This window comes from Pelophylax lessonae, assembly GCF_965119305.1.
Source record: "Pelophylax lessonae genome assembly, chromosome: 2".
In the NCBI taxonomy this organism is placed as follows: domain Eukaryota; kingdom Metazoa; phylum Chordata; class Amphibia; order Anura; family Ranidae; genus Pelophylax; species Pelophylax lessonae.
Genome location: NC_138769.1, coordinates 402495434 through 402516679, shown reverse-complemented (window position 1 = coordinate 402516679; position 21246 = coordinate 402495434). Strand labels below are relative to the sequence as shown.

General features: G+C 39.8%; 1 protein-coding gene across 1 annotated transcript in view; it reads left to right on the top strand.

The window, feature by feature from the left end:
• Positions 1-21246, top strand: part of GALNT17 (polypeptide N-acetylgalactosaminyltransferase 17) — a 630956-nt gene that overhangs the window by 38484 nt on the left and 571226 nt on the right. The gene's annotated exons all lie outside the window — the stretch shown is intronic.

The window sequence follows — 21246 nt, the reverse complement described above, 5'->3', positions numbered from 1 at the left end:
GTGTATTTTACATGTATTTTTTTCATTTTTTATTGTTATTATTATTACTATTAGTAGTAGTAGTAGTAGTAGTAGTAGTAGTAGTAGTAGTATTAACACCCCAACGAAAAAAAAAAAAAATATATATATATATATATATATATAACCCCAACCCCTAATCCTAACTCTAACCTAATCTTAGCTCTAACCCCTTACCCTAACGGAAAAAAAATATTAAAAAATGAATAATGCTAATAAAAAATAAATAAAATCTAATGGAAAAGCTAAAATAGCTGAAATGCCTAGCAACATATGATGCAACAGATGATAGTTTTCTCTACTGGCTAATAAAAAACGTTAGTCTTCTTTTTTAGGCTTTTTTCCTTTATTTTCATTTGTATTTTTATTTTAAGCCAGTAAGTCTGTTGTTTTTCTAAAGAACAAGCTCTCCTACAAATGTAACAGTTAGAGTATTGAGACAAACCATGTACCACTGGCAGGGGTGCTTACAATTATCAGCTTTTACTTACTTATGTAAAACCTTCATCCCAAAAGGGAAAAAAATAATGTTTCTGTAACTGTCTATAGAGTGTTAGGTGATGTTTGGTTTCAATTTGCTTAGTGTTTCTAAATCTGCTAGTTCATTTAACACTTCCCTCCCCCCAGACTGACAATGTTGATGTCCAAAGGTATCTTTGTTGCTCCTTCATCAAGGGTGTAGGCACTCTAATACAGGTGTGTTACTGGCCAGATCACCAGGGGGAAAAATGCCTAAAAAAAGAGAACAAATGCAACCATCACATTTAATGATTGGTAAGGTACAATATATTACATTTTTTTGTTTTGGCTTTAATACGACTTTAAAAAAAGGTTTCTGAGTAACTTACCTGTATGCAAAGCATGTGTTTTGACTTTAAACAGCATGCTTGCTCCAGGTCAGTGTCCCAGAAACTACTGATGCCAAAGACAACTAAGATTTTAGCACCTAATGAGGCGGTCAGTATTAGCAGCCTACCTGTTCCTCTCAACATAGGCTTAACCCTTGGTTCATTACATTCTGTAAATATTTCCATGTTGTTGGATAAATTGTAGGACATCCATATTCTTATCCATTTCCATTTTTTCTTTCCTCTAACCTTGGACATCACAAACCAAAATGCCCATGTTGGTTTTTTGATGATCTTTCACAAAGAAGTTGTATGCTCACTGTGGTGCCCTCTCCTGGGATTGGCCACTCTCCCACGGGAGACAGAACCAATCTCTATGATCTTTCAAGAGCTAGGTGGTCCTGAAGAAGTGGTATCTTCCACAAAATGCGTAGACCAAAATCCTTTTTCTCAATAATTTACCATGCTATTTTTTAGTAGTTGCACTTCGTAGAAATAATATGCAAGCTCGTTTCACATATTGCATGTTTTAATAGATTTTATTGATGATAATTATTAAAACATTTTGTATTTTTTATATATCCATTGTATTCATTTGTGCTTTGGAGGGGTATTTAAAGTCCTACTTACTCTTTGTTCTTCTATATGTATTCCTCTCAACATAGGTGTCCTTTGAATGGCTTGTCTTTTAACTTCTGATGGGAAGGTAGTAAAATACAGGACATATTTTAATTTTATACTACAGTACTGGTACTACATTAGTACAATTTGTGATTTCAAACAATATTAAAATAGAGATATTCTTTTAACAATTATGTAATGATGTGTTTTTGTAGCAGGCATTTGTTTAAACTGGACCTTCCCGTGTTAAACTAGCCTGCCCTTCCATTAGTATAAGTCTTTTATTATAAAGCCAAATTAAGTATTCTTTTGTCCAATGAGATACATAAATCATTTAATTAGTGCTAATATCTATTGCAGAGTTTTAAAAAAAATGCACTTTCAAAGAGAGTTATAATAAATAACTGAGATCAGCAGACTAATAATTGTACTGTGCATCTGTACCATAATTTCTCATTTCAAAACCTGGAGCAAGAGCCTTTTACAATTCTTATTCTGAACTATTGTCACTCTTGATCTTTAAAATTGGTGCAGTATACATCCTGGGCACGGGTGTGCTTTATTTTTGCATGACTGCAATGTGCATGTACAAATATCAGAGAAAGTCTCTCATGTAGGCTAAATGATTAATATTAGGGGGCATGCATGGTCAATAGCTTACTTACTTGTTCTTATTGAGGACTGGAAAAGTTTTCCAGTGTTGGAAGAGCTGTTTATGGTTTACCATGGCCTGTAAATGGCCAGATTGTGACAATAATGAGGTATGATGATTCTCAACCTGAATAAGCAGCCAGGTAAATTGGGTCAGCAACCAAACTCTTGGATTGAACAATATGCTCAAGAAACAGAGCCAGCCATTATAAATTCTGTTTAGTTAGGATCTGTAAGCCCTATTGTCAGTTGGGCATAATAAAATGCCTAGACGGCATGGGAGTGTGGCTGCCGTCAGGTTTTTATATCAATTTTTTATTCCGTTCGTTTAAAACATTTCGCCGCTATTCATTTTACATATCGGCATTTTGAATGGAGTTTTCGGGCGGGAAGCGCTCGGATTGGCTGATTCGTTTCAAATAAGGCGGGAAAGTCACGCGTCAGCCGGGCGGGAAACACGTGAGTCACGTGTTGATACGTCACGGACTCAGCCATATATAAAGGGCTGCGCGGTGTCGGGCTCCTCAGTGTCTCTGAGTCGTCTGGCGAGCTCCCCACCCCCCCCACCCTGTCGCTGGCACGTTTATGTGGTCAGTCACCCTTGGATCAAGGGGGGACTTGTTTGAAGATTTAAAGTTTTAAAAAAAAAAATTTTGAATGGTCATCACTCGATTCCTACGGCTGAGTGATATGGTTTTCTGGATTTAATTTATTAATATGTATGGATTATTTATTTATTTATATTTATTAATATTTATGATTATTTATTGGATGTTTTGCTAAAATTGTTTGCAATAATTTAAGAATTAAAACCAATAAATGTGCCGCGGCCAATTTTGTATCCATCCTTTTGTGTGGTCTATTAATTACTGAGTGGTCTGTTTTATTTTAGTTTTGGGTATTTATCGATATTTATTGACATGGCAGTCTACATTCCCATGTAAAATAGTAATTTAACATTCATTGGGCTTTTGTTTTGTCAATGGCTAATTGGATATACTTAAATCCATTAGCAGGATATCTGAGAAGCCAGAGCACTGATAAGCAGAGACTTTAATTAGCTGGTCATAAATGGCTAATGCCAATCATAACAACACTTAGTGAAGGCTGGAAAATCAGACACCTTTACTTAGCAGGAATGCAGAAATGTGATTTCAAATTTTGGCTCACTCTCAAACTCTCAGCTTTCAAAGTCCAGCCATAATTATAATTCATAACTCCTGCTCTGATAAAATGACAGTTATACCAAGTGTCCATCTGAATGTTAACGTTAATTCCTATTCATTTCATACATGCATAGGTTAAAATGTACAGTAAGACAATTGGTCACATGAACTCTCTTTACTTTAGTTCTACAGAAATCTGATTCATTTTAGGTTTAGTCTCTATGAAACTATGATTTCATTCTGAACAATAATAGGTTGGTCATTGGAATGTAAACTATAGTCCTGTAAAAATATTGATAAAGCTTTAGAAGTGATTTGCCTCAGAGCATACAAATAAATATGCGGCCTCACAAAAGTGCATCTTTTTCTGTGGGGGAATGCATATATGTGCTGCTGTGTTTGTGTTGAGAGTACACCACAGAGCGTGCTCCCAGCACAGGGACTGAGTAAGGTCCAGTTCTTGTGCTACTGATAAGGAACCAGGAGGCCCAGTTCCTGATCACCTGATCGCAGTAATAGCGCCCTTGACTGGCTATCACAGTATCAGTCATTCTACAACCCACCCCTATGCTGTTTTCTCCTCTTGAATGGAGAAAAATATACATTATATCTTTTTTTCTTTGCTAGAGGAAAACATTGTAAACTAATAAAAGTCTTTGTAAAAAAACAAAAAAACTATACAATAGAAAATAAAGATAAAATAGCTAGATCAGGGTTTGATCTAGTTCAGTGTTAGAATTAGGGACAAAGTTAGGATCAAAGGTCATGGTCCAAAGCAAAGGTCAGGGTCAATGTATTTTGGTTATAATCTTTTTAAAAAATACTTTTTAATTTAGTGTCAGTGTCAGTTAGTGTCAGTGTCAGTGTGCTTTGGGTGGGAGAAAAATAAGCAAAATATGCATAATATGCTCAATTTGTTCTGAAAAAACAAGGTATAATTCACCTGGATACACTAGGTGGTTGCAATGATTTGCCAAAGTTGCAAAACTGTGTTCAGATTTGTTTTACCCTCTGTTATGATGGGGTTAAAGCAGGGGTGGAGGAAGTATGATTGAACATTCTAGCCCTCCAATATTATGCCCTTCAGCTGTTCTGATTGGGTAAAGTTAGCTTAGCAGAATCCTCACAAAAACCCTGTTGTAAGTGGCAGCTAACAGCTTCTAATTCTCCATTAAGACTATGCATGAATACTAAAGGGTCCTTTTATTTAAAAAAAATGCTGTGCAAATATGTCAGCATTCACACAGCAATATTAAACAATCCCTGTAATGTGTCTAATATGTGTAAAAATGTCATTTTCATTTATTTCCTATGAAGGGCAGCTCTGTATAGTGGCCATAATGCAGTATTTACCTGAAATAACACAATCAGGAAAATATGACATTATTGACACTGGATGGATATGGCAATCATAGGAAATAAATCTCACACATATTAGAAAAATTATGGAAATTATTTGAGAAGGGTGTGTGAATGTATATAGCAATTTTTATATAAATAGCTTAGGAGTCATCTTTGAGTGCCAGTAACTCTGAAACACCAAATCAGACCTACATTCATGGAACTGGACTCTGCTGAAACCTCAGACCTTTTATCATATTTATTTTACTGTTGCTATTGTCTTTTTTATAATATCTTCTTCTGTAAATAGTTTTCCTTCACCATTTTTTTTTTTCTTTTCCTGTAATTTTTATTGAATTTTCAAGTATAAGTACAGTACTTTCAAAGTACAAAAGGATTACATTTGCTCATGGTATCTCGACACATAAGGCACATGATATAATTATCTCCAGATAGCATGTCTTTTTTTTCTGTTATAAAATTGTAGGGTATTCTAGAATGATTGCTAAAGGAATTTTTCCTAAGAAGATTCTACACCTTAGTTGTGGAGGTTCAGGCTCACAATAGATCATTTTATTGTATTATTTTCACATATTGCCCATATCAAGTACAGTCGACTGTGGGGGGACAGGAAGAGGGAGGGAGGAAGGAATATATTTATGATGGGTAAAAACAGCAGAACCCCAGTTCTGCCAAAGGTGGACTTTATTGGCATTAGCATGAGGCCAGACACTTCATTTTTATAAAAGTATCAAAAATGTTTTATTGGTTCACATAGTAAAAGGAGTATATATTCTAAAGTGACAACAAAGACAGAACGAAAACAAAGACAAATTAAAAACATCTGAAAACCAACGAAGAATAGGATAAAGCCCTAGTACAGTGATTCCTCTATACCCAGAAGGGGGTGGAAGATTCCACCAAATCCAGGGGACACATGTCTTGTACCAGAGCACCTCCACTGATCACAGGTGAGGTCGATTTGTTTCACTGTAAGCATAGATTCCTCAAGACCCATTTATGGGAGGAAATCCTCTTAGCATTGTTGACTGTCTCCGTGGATGGCTGTACCAAAATTCCTTAGACGGACGCAGGGACCAAAGCAATCTCACCACACCAATATACCCCGCCAAACAGGTGAAAGGGAGATAATCAAAAAAGAGGGGCAAAAGGGTAAGGAGCAGGGAAGAATCCTTACCCTTATAGACCACAGACTTATAGGTCTAGGGAAGAGGGGAAATCTTCCATTGGGGTCTGGTGACCTGGGGGTCCTCAAGAGATTCCCTTTATTAGCACGGATTTCCTCTCACTTCCTGATTTGGCTATAGGACAGTAAGTGAAGGTAAATCTCCCCAATGGGGCAAAGATGGCAAAAATAAACCTTACAGGGGTTTTATCTCTTCCTTACTTATCTAAAAGGGGGAAAAAAATTGTCCATAGTTCTACTTTAAGCTGAAAATCCCTTTAAGCAGGTGCTTGTTATGCTGTGAAACCTCAAACGCAAATGCTGTAAATAGCCTGAAAAACGTATGTACTGGTAATTTGTTCTACTTCTATCCAGGTATATTAACAACACATACCGCTAATCCTTTTTATTAAAAGTTTCAGCATTCCTCGCAAATACATTTTCTAGAAGTACACTGTATTAATCACTTGCCGACCAGTCACGTTGACTGTACTGGGGCAAAGTGGCTCGATTCCGTCCAGCGACGTAGACCTACGTCGCTGGACTCCTCCCCTTGTGGGCGGCGCTCGCGCACCACCGTAGGCTCGCTCCCGCTGTTTTCAGTCACAGCGGGAGTCGGGCCAGGGGAGGAGCAGCGGCGATTACCGGTGGTAAAGTGGTTAATTGTTTTTATTGTAAAATAAAGATTTTATACAAGTAATGAAAAATACATTCCTGAAAACAGTCCTGAGATTTACACAGCTCTAACATACAACACAGACCTGTTTGGCAGGGTAGGAGGCCTGAATTTTCTCTTCTGCAGTGAAGTAACACTTACAGATCCTATCCCTCCCCAGCCTGTGTTTGGACAGTGAAAGGAGAAGCAGCACACTGATGATCACATCTCTGTTGTAGTCATCTCTATTCTCCTGTCAGCATTTTTTGATTGCTGCTTCTCCCTCTCCCAATCTGAGCTCTTCTGTACAGGGACTGCAAGTAGCTGATACCAAGTTAAGTTCAGTTACTTACTGCATGGCTAGATAAATATATAATCTTCATATTGAGTTATTATTTTTAATTGTGATGGTCTTGCTTCCTACAGAGTGACATAATTAGCTGCTAGGTCAGTGTTATATTAAGCTTCTGAAGTGGAGTCCCAAATTTAGAACTGACATTACTGCTGAGTTGTAGCTTTTAACACTATAGGACTGAGGCTTAAAAAAGTGCTGACAGGTTCTTTATGATGGAAGAAATGCCATAATGACCATTGAAGCTCAGCAGCCTGCAGTGAGAATTGTCTGCAGGTTTGGCCTCACACTGAGATGGACAAAACCTGAGAATGCTATTCTCTGTAACATATCATCGGATAGCAGTTAAGTAAATTATTCTTTATTCATTTTAAGTGAATATGTTTGTTTTTATATCATACATATAATCAGTTTTAAATAAACCTAAACTGACCATACACTATAAAATCTGATTGTACAATCTCTTTTAGATCTACCATGGGATATGTAGAGCAAAAACTTGCCTACATTGATGTGCATGTGGATTGTTTTGGTTTTATCACGTACCTGGTAGCAGAGCCTGACATGATGAGGAAGACCTCTCTTACACCTCTGACTCGGGGCCCCTGATAGTGTAGACCAGTGGTTCTCAACTCCGGTCCTCGGGACCCACCAACAGGCCAGGTTTGCAAGATAACTAAATTACATCACAGGTGATCCCATTTGCTGCTCAGTGATTGCAGTATTCTAGTCTGCATCTCCCCAAGGTAATACTTAAAATCTGGCCTGTTAGTGGGTCCCGAGGACCGGAATTGAGAACCATTGGTGTAGACAGGAGGTGCAAGAGTACAGAGTGGCACGATTGCCTGTAAGTCTTGCTAGCAGCAGGGCAGATGTCCTCGCTGGGCAGGAGAAGTTGTCAGATGGCTCCAGTAAACAGGCAAGCATGTGGGCAGCTGATACTGGTGACCAGTGGTGGCCGGTGCTATAACTTTTTTGGGGGGCACAAACAAACCGCTCCAGGTCCGCACTAACCAAAGTCCCGGCTCCCCTGATACGGCTCCACTCTGCAGCTTCCATGTTAAACCAGTCTTCTTTCTGGGTTCCAATTCTTCAGCCTCCAGAAGCCGGAAACCAGAAGTGACGCGATGGCAAATATTGATTCGTTATTTACTAAAATCACAAGTGGGAGGGTTCTGCCCCCCGAGGACATCCTAACACAAGCCAATTAGAGCCTCAGGCTCTAATCACGTGCTTATACTAAAATCATGGCCATAATAGAAACATATTCAACCGGCACACACAAAGTGCAGTGAGTGCACAAACATAGAACAATTGATTTTTAAATAAATTATAATATGACTAACATTTTTTTAACTTTACAATATTATCAGTTATTTAAAAATTAATCGTTCTATGATTATGCAAAATAAATTTGGGGACTTTGGGGGGGGGGGGGGTTCCCCTGCACCACTTATGAACCCGCCGCCACTGCTGGTGACAGTAGGCAGATAAGCAAAGTCAGGCAGGCCAGGTCATACACAGGCAGGATGGATCGGGTACAGGACACAGGCAGTAGCATAGTCAGGAAACAAGCTGGGTCTGGAACTGATCAGCAAAGCAGGAGCCAATGTAGCAGATAGAAGCAGAGGTCAGGGGACAAGCCGAAGTCGGTGCAGAGAGTGGTAAAGACAAGCTGGGTCAGCAACTCGAATCAAGATACAGAATCACAGGATACGCAGGAGGGTGAAGACAAAGCAGCACTGATCCTGAGCACTGGCTAAGATTAAATAGCCATTTGGTGCAGATGTCTGTCACGGGTGCATGCGAGCGTCGGCGCATGCGCATATGCATTAGCTAGTGCCCAATTCTTGTGAGCACGAAAGGGAACATGTTTTAGCCTGTGCACAGAAATCCATCCAGAGGAGTCCTCCCCTCTATTGTCCAGCCTTTCCTTATAGGTTTATCCTCATATTACAAAGTTTTGGTAACTCTGAAGGAGATTGTACAACTAGTGTACAATAAGACCATACACTATACTGTCTGATTGTACAATATCCTTTGGATCTATCATCAAATAAGTTGAGCAAAAAACTGCCTAAATTGATACACATAGTTTTTTTAGGTTACCCAGAAAAGTAATAAAGGGGAAATTTTTCAATGGGGACACTAGTTATGGAGACCCCTAATTTGCATGGATTTCCTCTCACTTCCTGTTTGGCTATGGGACAGGAAGTGAAGGGAAATCTCTGCAATGGGAGACAGATGGCAAAAAAAAAAAACCTCACAGGAGTTATAATCCTCCAAAATGAAAATGAAGAAAGAAGTTTTGCCTATAGTTCTACTTTAATTTGTGTATTTATACTTTCCTATCTCTTATGTATTATTATCTTATTTAGTGTCGGTTCACACTAAGGCGACACGACTTCGGCGAATAATGCCGTCGCCCGTGCACCGCAACTTCGGCGCGGCTTGCAACGACTTCACATAATGGAAGTCAATGCAAGTCGCTCCAACTTTGCAAAAAAAAAAGGCGCAGGAACCTTTTTCTAAGTCGGAGCAACTTGAGTTGCTATTAGAACGGTTCTAATTGCACAGCACGGTCCGCTACTTGTCAGCCGACCAAGTCACCTGACAAGTCGGAACAGCGTGAACCAGCACTTAAGATCTTATTATCTTATTTAAGCTCTCCTATTTATTTAGAATTACATATATATAATTACCCATTCACTATTTCACTTGCACACCTGCATTCAGTTATGTGAAATAGGGAATATTCACATCCCTTTAGGTGTGCATGTTTTCTAGGTTAGGAAATGGTTGCCTTGCATTTCCATCTAAAAGAATAGCGAGGAGGCTTTGTTTTTTTTGTTTTTTTTTTAACACCAAAAGAACATCTCCTCCTTTCTTCTCCCTAGCACAATTCTATTCTGCATGCTTCCAGGTACTTCACTGAAGGCATGTGCTGTATAGAACTTTTGTGGCTGCATCCATTAAATCACATGTGCAGAACAGCATGGCAGTTCATGACAATTCATTTTCCTTTATAGACAAGAGTACACATATTCTTTAAAGTGATTGTAAAGGGGATTTAAATGTAATATTTTTAAAAAAATTTAAACATATTATACTTACCTGCTTTATACAGCGGTTTTGCACAGTGCAGCCAGATCCTCCTCTTCTAGAGTCCTTCTGGCTCCTCTTCTTCTCAGTGTACCACCATAGGAGGACATTTCCTATTGTGGCACACCTGCAGGGTTTGATTCTGAGCCACACTGCCTATGTCCATAGACAAAGACAAAGCGGTTCGATCCCGCCCCCCTGCTCCTTCACCACAGGATTTGATTGACAGCAGCAGGAGCCAATGGAATGAACACAGAGTGCCTGTGATCCTTCTATTTAGGATCACAGGTCTCTGTGTTGATTCCAGAAGTCCCTCCCCCATACAGTTAGAAAACACTCCCCATGGGCTCACACTTAACCCTTTAATCACCCCTGGGTTAACCCCTTCCCTGCCAGTGCCATTATTATAGTAACAGTGCATATTTTTAGCACTGATTACTGTAGTAATGTCACTAGTCCCCCTAAAAGTGTCAAAAATGTCAGTTAGGGGTCCGATCTGTCCGCCGCAATGTCGCAGTACTGCAGAAAATCACAGATTGCCTCCATTACTAGTAAAAATAAATAAATAAATAAAAATGACATAAATCTTTCCCCTAATTTGTAGATGCAATACATTTTGCACAAACTAATCAAAATGCGCTTATTGGGATTTTCTTTTGCCAAAAATATGTAGCAGAATACAAATTGGCCCAACAGGATGAAATTTTTTTTTTGGGAATGTTATATAGCAGAATGTGAAAAATATTGTTTTTTTTTCACAACTGTCGCTCTTTTTTTGTTTTTTTTTTTTTAGCGCAAAAAATAAAAATCACACAGATGATCAAATACCACCAAAAGAAAGCGCTATTTGTGGGAAAAAAGGACATTGATTTTTTTAGGGTACAGCATTGCATGACCACGCAATTGTCAGTTAAAAAAACACAGTGCCAAATCGCAGAAAATGGCCTGGTCATTAAGGGGGCAAAACCTTCCGGTTCAGAACTGGTTAATTCTGCTTTAATTCTTTCAGTCTTTGAAAAAAAGCTTTTATTGTGATCAGGCAGTCTAAGCTGAAACCTCATATGTGTGGGCTCAAGGGGGTTTAAAAATCATTTATTTTCTTTCTTTTTTTTTTAAGCACATTGGGAAATCGTGCTTTTGTAATCCTGTACTGAAGTTTCTTCATAAAAACTTAAATGGTGAAAATTGAAATATGAATTTTTAATGACTTCTTAATATCTTTTTTATTTGAACAGATTACCTCAACTAGCCTGTCCAAAAATATGCAAAATGTGATATATAAATATCTGCATGCCCATATTGCTGTTCTTTGCCTTTTGTCAAATCTACCAGGCTTGATTATTCTTAAAGATGGCATAGTATTTGAATGTAGCCACTGCAGCCTGCATGAACACAAACCCTTTTTGGTGTCCGAATGATACCAATGTCCTCCAGACTAAACATTGCTGTACATTTTTACTAAACAGGTAGCAATATGTATGCTTGCCTTACAAGGACGGAGCATATACCAACTTCTAAATGACCATTGTACTCAATGCAAATCCTGGTTTGTAAGACATGTGTATTGTAATTGGATAAATGCACTTTATTTTTTATTTTTTTTTTCACAAAAAGGTGCTTTATTGAAGTAATGAAAATTAACAATCATGTAAGTGCACTTTAAAGCTAAACTCTAGACTCCTTATCAATTCCTCTTCTTTATGATGAAAAATAGTATTGAATTTTGCAATTTTATTAGCCTGAAGCTATTCTGTTATTCGATTATTTACCTGATTAGGCCTGATCTATCATTGTCTCTCAGGCACAGAGATTTCATTAAAGAACAAAGTAAATAAGTATAAACCAATCAATTCAAGTAGAACTATAGGGGAATGTGCTTTTTTTTTATTTTGGATAGCCCAAGAGAGGGTTATACCCCCCTGTCAGATTTTTTTTTCGCCATCTATGTCCTTTTGCAGAGATTAACCTTCACTTCCTGTCCCATAGCCAAAACAGGAAGTGAGAAGAAATCCCTGCAAATAAAGGAAATTCCTTGGGCATCTCTAGGCTGGCAAAACTAGTGTCTCAGTTGGAAGATTTCCCCTCTATTTCTTTTCTAGGGACAACCCAAAAAATGCGGATGTTTCAATGATTATGATAAACAGGACAAATAGAGAGGGTAAATCTACGGGGGAACAGACAGCAATAAAAACTGACAAGTCTTCTAATGCCTATCCACGCTATCCAAAATAAAAATTAAAAAATTGCCTTTAGTTGTGCTTTAAGTACGTTGTATATTTTCTCCTTTACCCCACATACAACTAAATATATCTTAAAGGTTTAAAGATACCTTTTGCAAAGAAAAGGCAAAAAAGCAAAAACGCTGTTTGTATTATAAGTAGTATAATATGCAAAATGTTTAATTGCTATTTTTGTAGGGTAATATTGTTAAAATAACATTGTTTATTCAATTTACAAGCAGCTATGACTTTGTATAACAATTATTATATCACTTTCTTACAACTATAATGAGTTTGGTGACTCTAAGGTTATCTGCACACTGCTTGTATATAGAATGGCAGCAAAAATCCAATTTCCTGTGACTGTTTCTGCTACTTTTATTATTATTATTATACAGGATTTATATAGCGCAACAGTTTGCGCAGCGCTTTACAATGTGAGGGAAGACAATACAGTTACAATACAATTCAATACAGGAGGAATTAGGGAGCCCTGCTCGTTAGAGCTTACAATCTAGAAGGGAGGGTCAAGTGAAACAAAAGGCAATAAATGTGGGGGAAGAGCTTATGGAAAAAATTGAAGTATAGTTGTTAGGTGTGGGTAGGATAGGCTTCTGTGAAGAGGAGGGTTTTCAGGGATCATCTAAAAGTTAATAGGGTAGGAGATAATCCAACAGATTGGGGTAAGGAGTTCCATAGGATTGGAGAGGCTCTAGAAAAGTCCTAGAGGCGAGCAAGGGAGGAGGTGACGAGGGAGCTCGAGAGCAGGAGGTTTTGAGAGGAACGAAGAGAGCGATTGGGTTGGTATTTAGAGACTAGGCTATTGATGTAGCTGGGGGCTAAGCTGTGGATTGCTTTGTAAGATGTTGTTAGTAATTTGAATTTAATTCGTTGTGTGAGCGGAAGCCAGTGGAAGGCTTGAGAGAGAGGAGCAGCGGACACTGAGCGATTGGTAAGGTGGATGAGTCTGGGAGCAGCATTCATGATGGAGGGGGATAGCCTGTTTAGAGGTATGCCAATGAGAAGGGAATTGCAGTAGTCGAGGCATAAGATGACCAGGGAGTGAACTAGGAGCTTTGTTGTGTCTTTGGTTAGAAAGGGGCGTATTTTGGAGATGTTGCGGAGGTTTAGGCGGCAAGATTTGGACAGCGATTGGATGTGGGGCTTGAAGGAGAGTTCAGAGTCCAGAACAACACCTAGGACTTTGGCATGGGGGGATGGGCTGATAGTTGTGCCATCGATATTAACAGAGAGATAGGGGGATGGGGCATGTGGTGGAAGAAAAATTATAAGTTCGGTTTTGGATGGATTGAGTTTGAGGAAGTGGTGTGACATCCAGACTGAAGTTTTTAGCACTTTCACTTTCTTCAGTTTTAGGAAGTTAGTAGACTGGCCCTTCTCAGTATGTGCAGAGCAGAATTAGGTAAGGATCTGCCAGGAAGTTTGCTAAAATGTAGTTAGCTTTTTTTTCCCAAAAACAGAAAAAAAAATATTTCCTTTAAGTTGTTTACAAAGAGGTGTCATTTTTATCGATGATTTTTAGGGTTGCTTCAATCACATGAATATATAACAAAAATAAAAGACATTTAAAATTATGTGTTTTTTCAAACCACACTTTAAAGTGTCCCTAAATCCACATCGTAAAAAAAAATGGTCAACAAATGCTGTATTACAAGCTGTTCATACTCACTCAGTCACTATTAAAAAAAACCTGGTTGATCGTGCACTCTCTATCTCCCCCTTCTGTCAAAGCCCCCAATGCAGCTAGAGATTTTGTAGAGCAGTGTTGGCAGCTCTGCACAAGTTCAGTTTTCAGTGAGTTTCTATGTTGACCTTTTATGGGACCTTTTCCCTGCAGAAAACGAAGGCACAGTGCCCGGGCACCCGCAGTATGCAGAGCTGCATAGATGTGACCCGGGATTTACTCTCATCAATATATCCTTTCGCATTTTATTATGCTAATGACAGCTATGCATGATTTTTAATTCATGGCAGAAGCATTATTGAGTGTAGTTTTTGTAATCTCCTCACCTGTTTGGGAATAATGCAAATACATTACATTATATTATTTTAAAACATTGGAAATTTTGAAATCGAAATTGATGACAAAGATATTGTTTTTTCCCCAATAATAAGGGTTATGCATATTTTGACCAGGATTTTTCTTGTTGGTTGGGGTTTCAGATGGTATGTAAAGATTTTAGACTCTTATGTAGGGGGTTAATCCTATATGACATTATTTAATAACCCTTTTTATCATACTGTTATTGTTTTTATTTATAATCGATCTTATGTAATATTTATATCAATGGGGCAGTGGTGCTTGGAGCTGTAGAGACTTGCAGGTTCAGTTACTGGCCAGGTAAACACTGGAAGCCCAGTGTATCAGCAGCCAGCCTAGTCCAATTCTGACTTCTCTTGGTAGCATTGGGGGGATGCTTCTTTTAGAAATAATGCAGCTGCAGTACTACCCATAGGGACAGATGTGAGAGGGCTGAATAGAGCAAAAGAGAGTCAGGAGAGGAGTTGAATGTTGGGACCCTGTTACACAAAAAGAGAGCTATGGACTGTACCAGTTGTAGGCAGAGAAGAGATGTAATTGAAGAATTTTCACCTGTGCGTTGGGTGGATGACGAATATTGCTGAGAGTACTTTGCACAACAAGTGATCAATTCTACGTGTGGTAAGGGCCCATAGTATACAGTAAGAAAAGGAGCCATTAGCTCATACTAAGAGTCAGGGTGCACATCTTGCAGCTAAAAGGCTTATGAGAAAGAAGAATCAATGAATCAATCAATACTTTTTCCTATAATAGAAAATTATAATACAATTATTTACATGTGTATATATATATATATATATGTATATATATATATATATATATATATATATATATATATAGTTTCAGGTGGCCAGGAAAAAAAATACTGATTGTATCCAGGATGGGTATAGTTGCTGGGCTAGCTGAACAGGTAATGAACAAGGAGTAATCAGATACGGAGGCGCAACCCAGCCCGCCCCCTCTCCCTCCTAATTGGCTGAATGGTTTTGATTGACAGCCGCGAGAGCCAATCGTGCCATGCTGCTGTCTTAGCCAATGAGGAGAGGAGGCCAAGGCAGCTTAGACACTCCTGCAACATCGTTGGATAAAGACGGCTCAGGAAAGTATTAGGGGGGCTGTAGGGGCTGCTGCACACAGAAGGTTTTTTATCTTAATTCATAGAATGCATTAAGATATAAAAACCTCCTGCCTTTACAAACCCTTTAACCAGGAAGTCATGCACAGCCTGCTGAGCTACATAAATAAATTGCATCAGGGAATGTTTAGGGTTAGGTCCCAGAATCTCCCTGCACTGATTGTAGCTAGTGCCCCCTCCCTGTTCTCAGGGCAGCTGTCCCTCCTCCCCCATCCATCCTCTTGTCCTAGCCCTCCTGTCAGTAGATCAGATGTAGGCCTCATACACACTGGGCAGTTGTCCAGCTCTTCTAAATGCCTTTTCTCCTGGCAGGAGAAAAGCAGTGTTAAAGACACTCTGAAAGCCATGTTTTGCAAACACGTTTAGGTGCATTCAGGCACATCAGGCATTTGGGTGTTCCATTATTTTATTTCATTCAAATAATATTTGGCTAGAGTACAATAGACTATTTATTCTGGCCATTGAAGTGAATGACTGCTCAAGCGCATATCGTGCCTCGCGCTTAGGCACGTTTAGATGCATTCACATGCGCTTACCTGCGTATAGACACATTTCACTTTTTTTCAGATAAGTGTAAAACTAAATTATTAAAACCCGCGCTAAAAGAGTATAAATAAATATAAATAAAAAGTATATGTCCTGAAGCTGCTACTTACTGGGTAAAAGACCAGAATAAACTAAAATCAATCAAAAGGCAGCGCTAACAGGTATATAAATATATATGATGTGATTATTCATAAATCAATCCTGTGTATAATGTAATCAAAAAAATATATATACAAAATAAAGTGCATAATGTGATCAATAAATACAGAATTCATATAGTTAAGGTGCATAAATAAAGTGCAATCATAAATTGTCCAAAGTGCAACCATATGCAGTAGTGCAAAAATATTGAATTAAAGTGCAGTCCAAGATGGTCCCATTAAATAGGACTAAAGTGCTGAAAAGGTGCTCAAGTGATCCACATAAGTGCCAAAGTGCTCTCAGGAAGAAAACCCCCTATGGGGATCTTTTTTTCAGATAACACTCCTCACCTGAAAGTGCTTTTTTTTGTTTTTTTTTTACTGCCGCTAAACATCTGTAAACGCTTATGTGTCCAAGGAAAGGCTTAGTAAATGTGTTAAACTTTGTAAAGGATACCCAATAAAGTGCGAGGAAAATAAAAAGAAACAGCATTTTTGCTTGCCCATGATAGTATGATGGAAATCATCAGAGCTTTTCCACATTTACTAAGCTTTAGGGAAAATGAGTGAAACTGTACATTCAAAGTGTGAAGTCTATTTGTCTTTAGTATATCCACACCATGGACTAACATGGGGGGCTGTATAAAGGCAGAAAAAAAAAATGCTCTTGGAAGTGGTGTTTTTGATGCCCAGTGTACATGAGGTTGTACTGCTGCACTTTTTTATGCTTTCTTGTGAAGGGAATATGCAATATACTTACCCTTTTACACTTTCAAATCATGCCAGCTCTGTAATGTTTCTCTCATCTTATATGAAAGAAAAAAACAAATGTATCATTAACCAATACGAAAAAGTTTCTTTATTGAAGTGCTGTAGCAGATCTATGGCAAAAAACATGCTTTCTGAATAAAGTGTATTCAACTTATTTTAAAAACTGTCGTAACTTTGAAAGTAGGTGTTCTAAAAGGTTTTTTTTTTGTTCCAGCAGTTATTTTTAACTAGGTACAACAGTGCAGCTTTTAAGGCAATGGAATTCTGCTCAGCATACGTTACGGTACATTGGGTATCCAACTGTTCTTTATAGCCTTGTATATTTAACTCAGGTCAGTTGTGTAATGCTTCAGCCAGTGTTACTTCACTGCAGACAGCCATATTACTGTAAAGGTTCTTGGCATTGCATTAAGTAAGCCCATATTTTGTCTGCTTTTACTTTTATCTTATGTACTTTTACTTTACATTCTTTCTGCATTTTTCGTATGTAATTGAATATCTACCAGATCATTCATGGCTTTTTTCATGTTTGACTTTTATGGGCTTTAAGTGAAAACGTTGATCAAATATGTTCCCAGCCAATGTTCTTTTTTTTTAAACATACTGTATTTTCTGCTTTTATCAGTTTTGTCTTAGTGTGAAATAAATAGTCTGCAATCAGTGACAAATGTGCAATGTCTGTCACAAGGCTAGTTATTTTTGAAGACTGTGCTGATTTAATAGAATTGAAAATGTCTCACTAAGAAAAGTCTTTCAGATAGGAGGACCTCTATGTACTGATACTAATGTATGTAACAAACGACTAGCCGTTGCCTACAGCTTGTAGTCAACCAATTGTCCTGCACCCTAAAGAGGACAGCTCTTCTATTGGTGGTGACAATCTCTCTGTAAACATCTCTGCTCCATATTCAGGATTGATCAGCAGTGGCGGCTGGTGCTCTAAATGTTTGGGGGGGCGCAAAAAGAAAAATGTAATAGGTATTGCTTCGCGTCAAAAAACGCAGTAAAAAATTGCGTGACTTTGAAGTCATGGTACAGGCATGGCACAGGTGATGGTATAGGCATGGCACAGGTGATGGTACAGGCATGGCACAGGTGATGGTATAGGCATGGCACAGATATGGTATAGGCATGTCACAGGTCATGGTACAGGAGATGGTATATGCCCCCTTTGAATGCAGTGACCAGCGTACATGCCCCCTTTCAATGCAGAGACCAGTGTACATGCCCCCTTCAATGCAGAGTTCAGCGTGCGTGCCCCCTTCAATGCAATGAACATTGTGCTATGCCCCCTTCAATGCAATAAACACTGTGCTATGCCCCCTTCAATGCAATAAACACTGTGCTGTGCCCCCACAATGCAGAGTTCAGCGTGCATGCCCCCTTCAATGCAACTGTGCTGTGCCCCTTCAATGCAATGAACAATGTGCTGTGCCCCCTTCAATGCAATAAACACTGTGCTGTGCCCCCTTCAATGCAATAAACACTGTGCTATGCCCCCTTCAATGCAATGAACACTGTGCTGTGCCCCAACAATGCAGAGTTCAGCGTGCATGCCCCCTTCAATGCAACACTGTGCTGTGCCCCCTTCAATGCAATAAACACTGTGCTGTGCCCCCTTCAATGCAATAAACACTGTGCTGTGCCCCCTTCAATGCAATAAACACTGTGCCCCCTTCAATGCAATGAACTCTGTGCCGTGCCCCAACAATGCAGAGTTCAGCGCGCATGCCCCCTTCAATGCAACTGTGCTGTGCCCCCTTCAATGCAATGAACACTGTGCTGTGCCCCCACAATGCAGAGTTCAGCGTGCATGCCCCCTTCAATGCAACTGTGCTGTACCTCCTTCAATGCAATAAACACTGTGCAGAGTTCAGCGTGCATGCCCCCTTCAATGCAACTGTTCCGTGCCCCCATCAATGCAGAGTTCAGCGTGCGAGCCCCTTTCAATGCAGAGCGCCACAGCATTGTCCCCAATCACTGCAGAGCGCCACAGCATTGTCCCCAATGATTGCAGAGCGCCACAGCATTGTCCCCCAATGATTGCAGAGCGCCACAGCATTGTCCCCCAATGATTGCAGAGCGCCACAGCTTTGTCCCCCAATGATTGCAGAGTGCCACAGCATTGTCCCCCAATGATTGCAGAGCGCCAGCATTGTCCCCCAATGATTGCAGAGCGCCACAGCATTGTCCCCCAATGATTGCAGAGCGCCACAGCATTGTCCCCCAATGATTGCAGTGTGCCACAGCTTTGTCCCCCAATTATTGCAGAGTGCCCACAGCATTGTCCCCCAATGATTGCAGAGTGCCACAGCATTGTCCCCCAATGATTGCAGAGTGCCACAGCATTGTCCCCCAATGATTGCAGAGTGCCACAGCATTGTCCCCCAATGATTGCAGAGCGCCACAGCTTTGTCCCCCAATGATTGCAGAGTGCCACAGCATTGTTCCCCAATGATTGCAGAGTGCCACAGCATTGTCCCCCAATGATTGCAGAGCGCCAGCATTGTCCCCCAATGATTGCAGAGCGCCAGCATTGTCCCCCAATGATTGCAGAGCGCCAGCATTGTCCCCCAATGATTGCAGAGTGCCAGCATTGTACCCCAATGATTGCAGAGTGCCAGCGTGCGTGCTCCCTTCAAACTTACCTGGCGGCGGCGCGGCTCAGCTTCTTCTTCCTCTTCTGCGGTGGGTCCTTCTCCCTCGTCGTCTCGGCGGCGGGAACCGGCGGGCGGGCGGCCTCTCCTCTTCTCTGAGCGGCGGTGACGGTGAGTGACTGACGCACGCACCGGCACCGCCCCCATTGCGACGTCAGCGATATCCTGGATGATGATTGGTCCAGGCTGTAGACTGGACCAATCACAGCCAGGATATCAGAAAGTGGGGGTGTCCAACCGCAAAGACTTGCGCCCAGGATACCCCCCTACCCCCCCAGAAGGCAGCCAATCGGCGCCTCTTCTGGGACGTAACCCCACCCCCCCCCCCCCAGCCACCAGTTCCTTTGGGTTCAGGCCGGCGAACCCAATTTTTTTTTTGAACAACTTTATTTGTTCGTTTTGTTTTTTTTTTTGTTTTTTTTTTTCTTTTTTTTTAGGGGTAGGGGGGCGGCGCCCTGGCGCCCCCTATGCACGGGCCGCCACTGTTGATCAGTGTACTACAGCATGAGGCATGTTAAAAGATTTCAAAGTAGAGATGAATGATCTTTGGAAAGCCTTCTCAGCAGGTGATCCATTCATTTTGCTTATGCAGTCTGACCTCCTGGTGATATTTTAACATCATTCTAATCATTCATTACTTTTTTCACTGTTGACTTTTATGGACTTGAAATAGGATTTAATGAAAGTTATAATAAAAATTTTACTGTTGGCTTTTATGGGCGTAAGCTGATTTCAGGTGGAAACATAGATTAAAAATATTGTTTTGGAATGCTGTTTTGCAATCCCACACGATGTGGATGAGGGAATCCTCCCGCTGTCAAAACACAATAGCACAGCGGGAGGATTCACTCATTCACTTTGTGTGGGATTGCAAAACCATATTTTGAATCTATATTTCTACCTGAAGTCAGCCTAAAGGGTAACTCCACTTTTGTTGGGAAATAATAGCAAATAAAGAAAAAATAATATAGCATATACAATTGTGAAATACTGAGTTAAAAAAAATGATTTGATACTCTATACCACCCACTCAAAAATGGAAAAATGAAAAAAGAACAAACACTCACTGGATACCTTAGATGCATATACTTTAATTATCAAACCACAAAACAAATAATCACTTTTGCCTCTGAAGCAGCCGGCCTGTGTCTGACGAAACCGATCAGGCAACTACTCCATCCACCCCTCCTCTCTTTTTTGGTGATGCAAAATAATATATGGACTTTTGGGATTTGTTACTTCTCCTAGTCTAATCCATGGACTTTGGTTATCTCTGTGGACTCACTGGACGGATGAGTATATCTATCTCACTTTGTTTCAATCATCATTTCACATAATTTTGGTTTCTGTTCCTGTGAAGGATCTATTATGGATCGATGCAACGTGTCTGTGATGTGTGATTGAGGCTTTTCTGTTCATACGGCCTGTTAATAATATTACATGAGAGACTTGTGCCTTGCTAATTGTAAAATATGTTGCCTTTTCTGGACCACATGTGACATTTTCATCAACTAGGAACCTATAGGAACCACAAATATTCTTTGGAGACAAGGAGTTTTTCCATAGAAACATAGAAACATAGAATGTGTCGGCAGATAAGAACCATTTGGCCCATCTAGTCTGCCCAATATATCTGAATCCTATGAATAGTCCCTGGCCCTATCTTATATGAAGGATAGCCTTATGCCTATCCCATGCATGCTTAAACTCCTTCACTGTATTTGCAGCTACCACTTCTGCAGGAAGGTTATTCCATGCATCCACTACTCTCTCAGT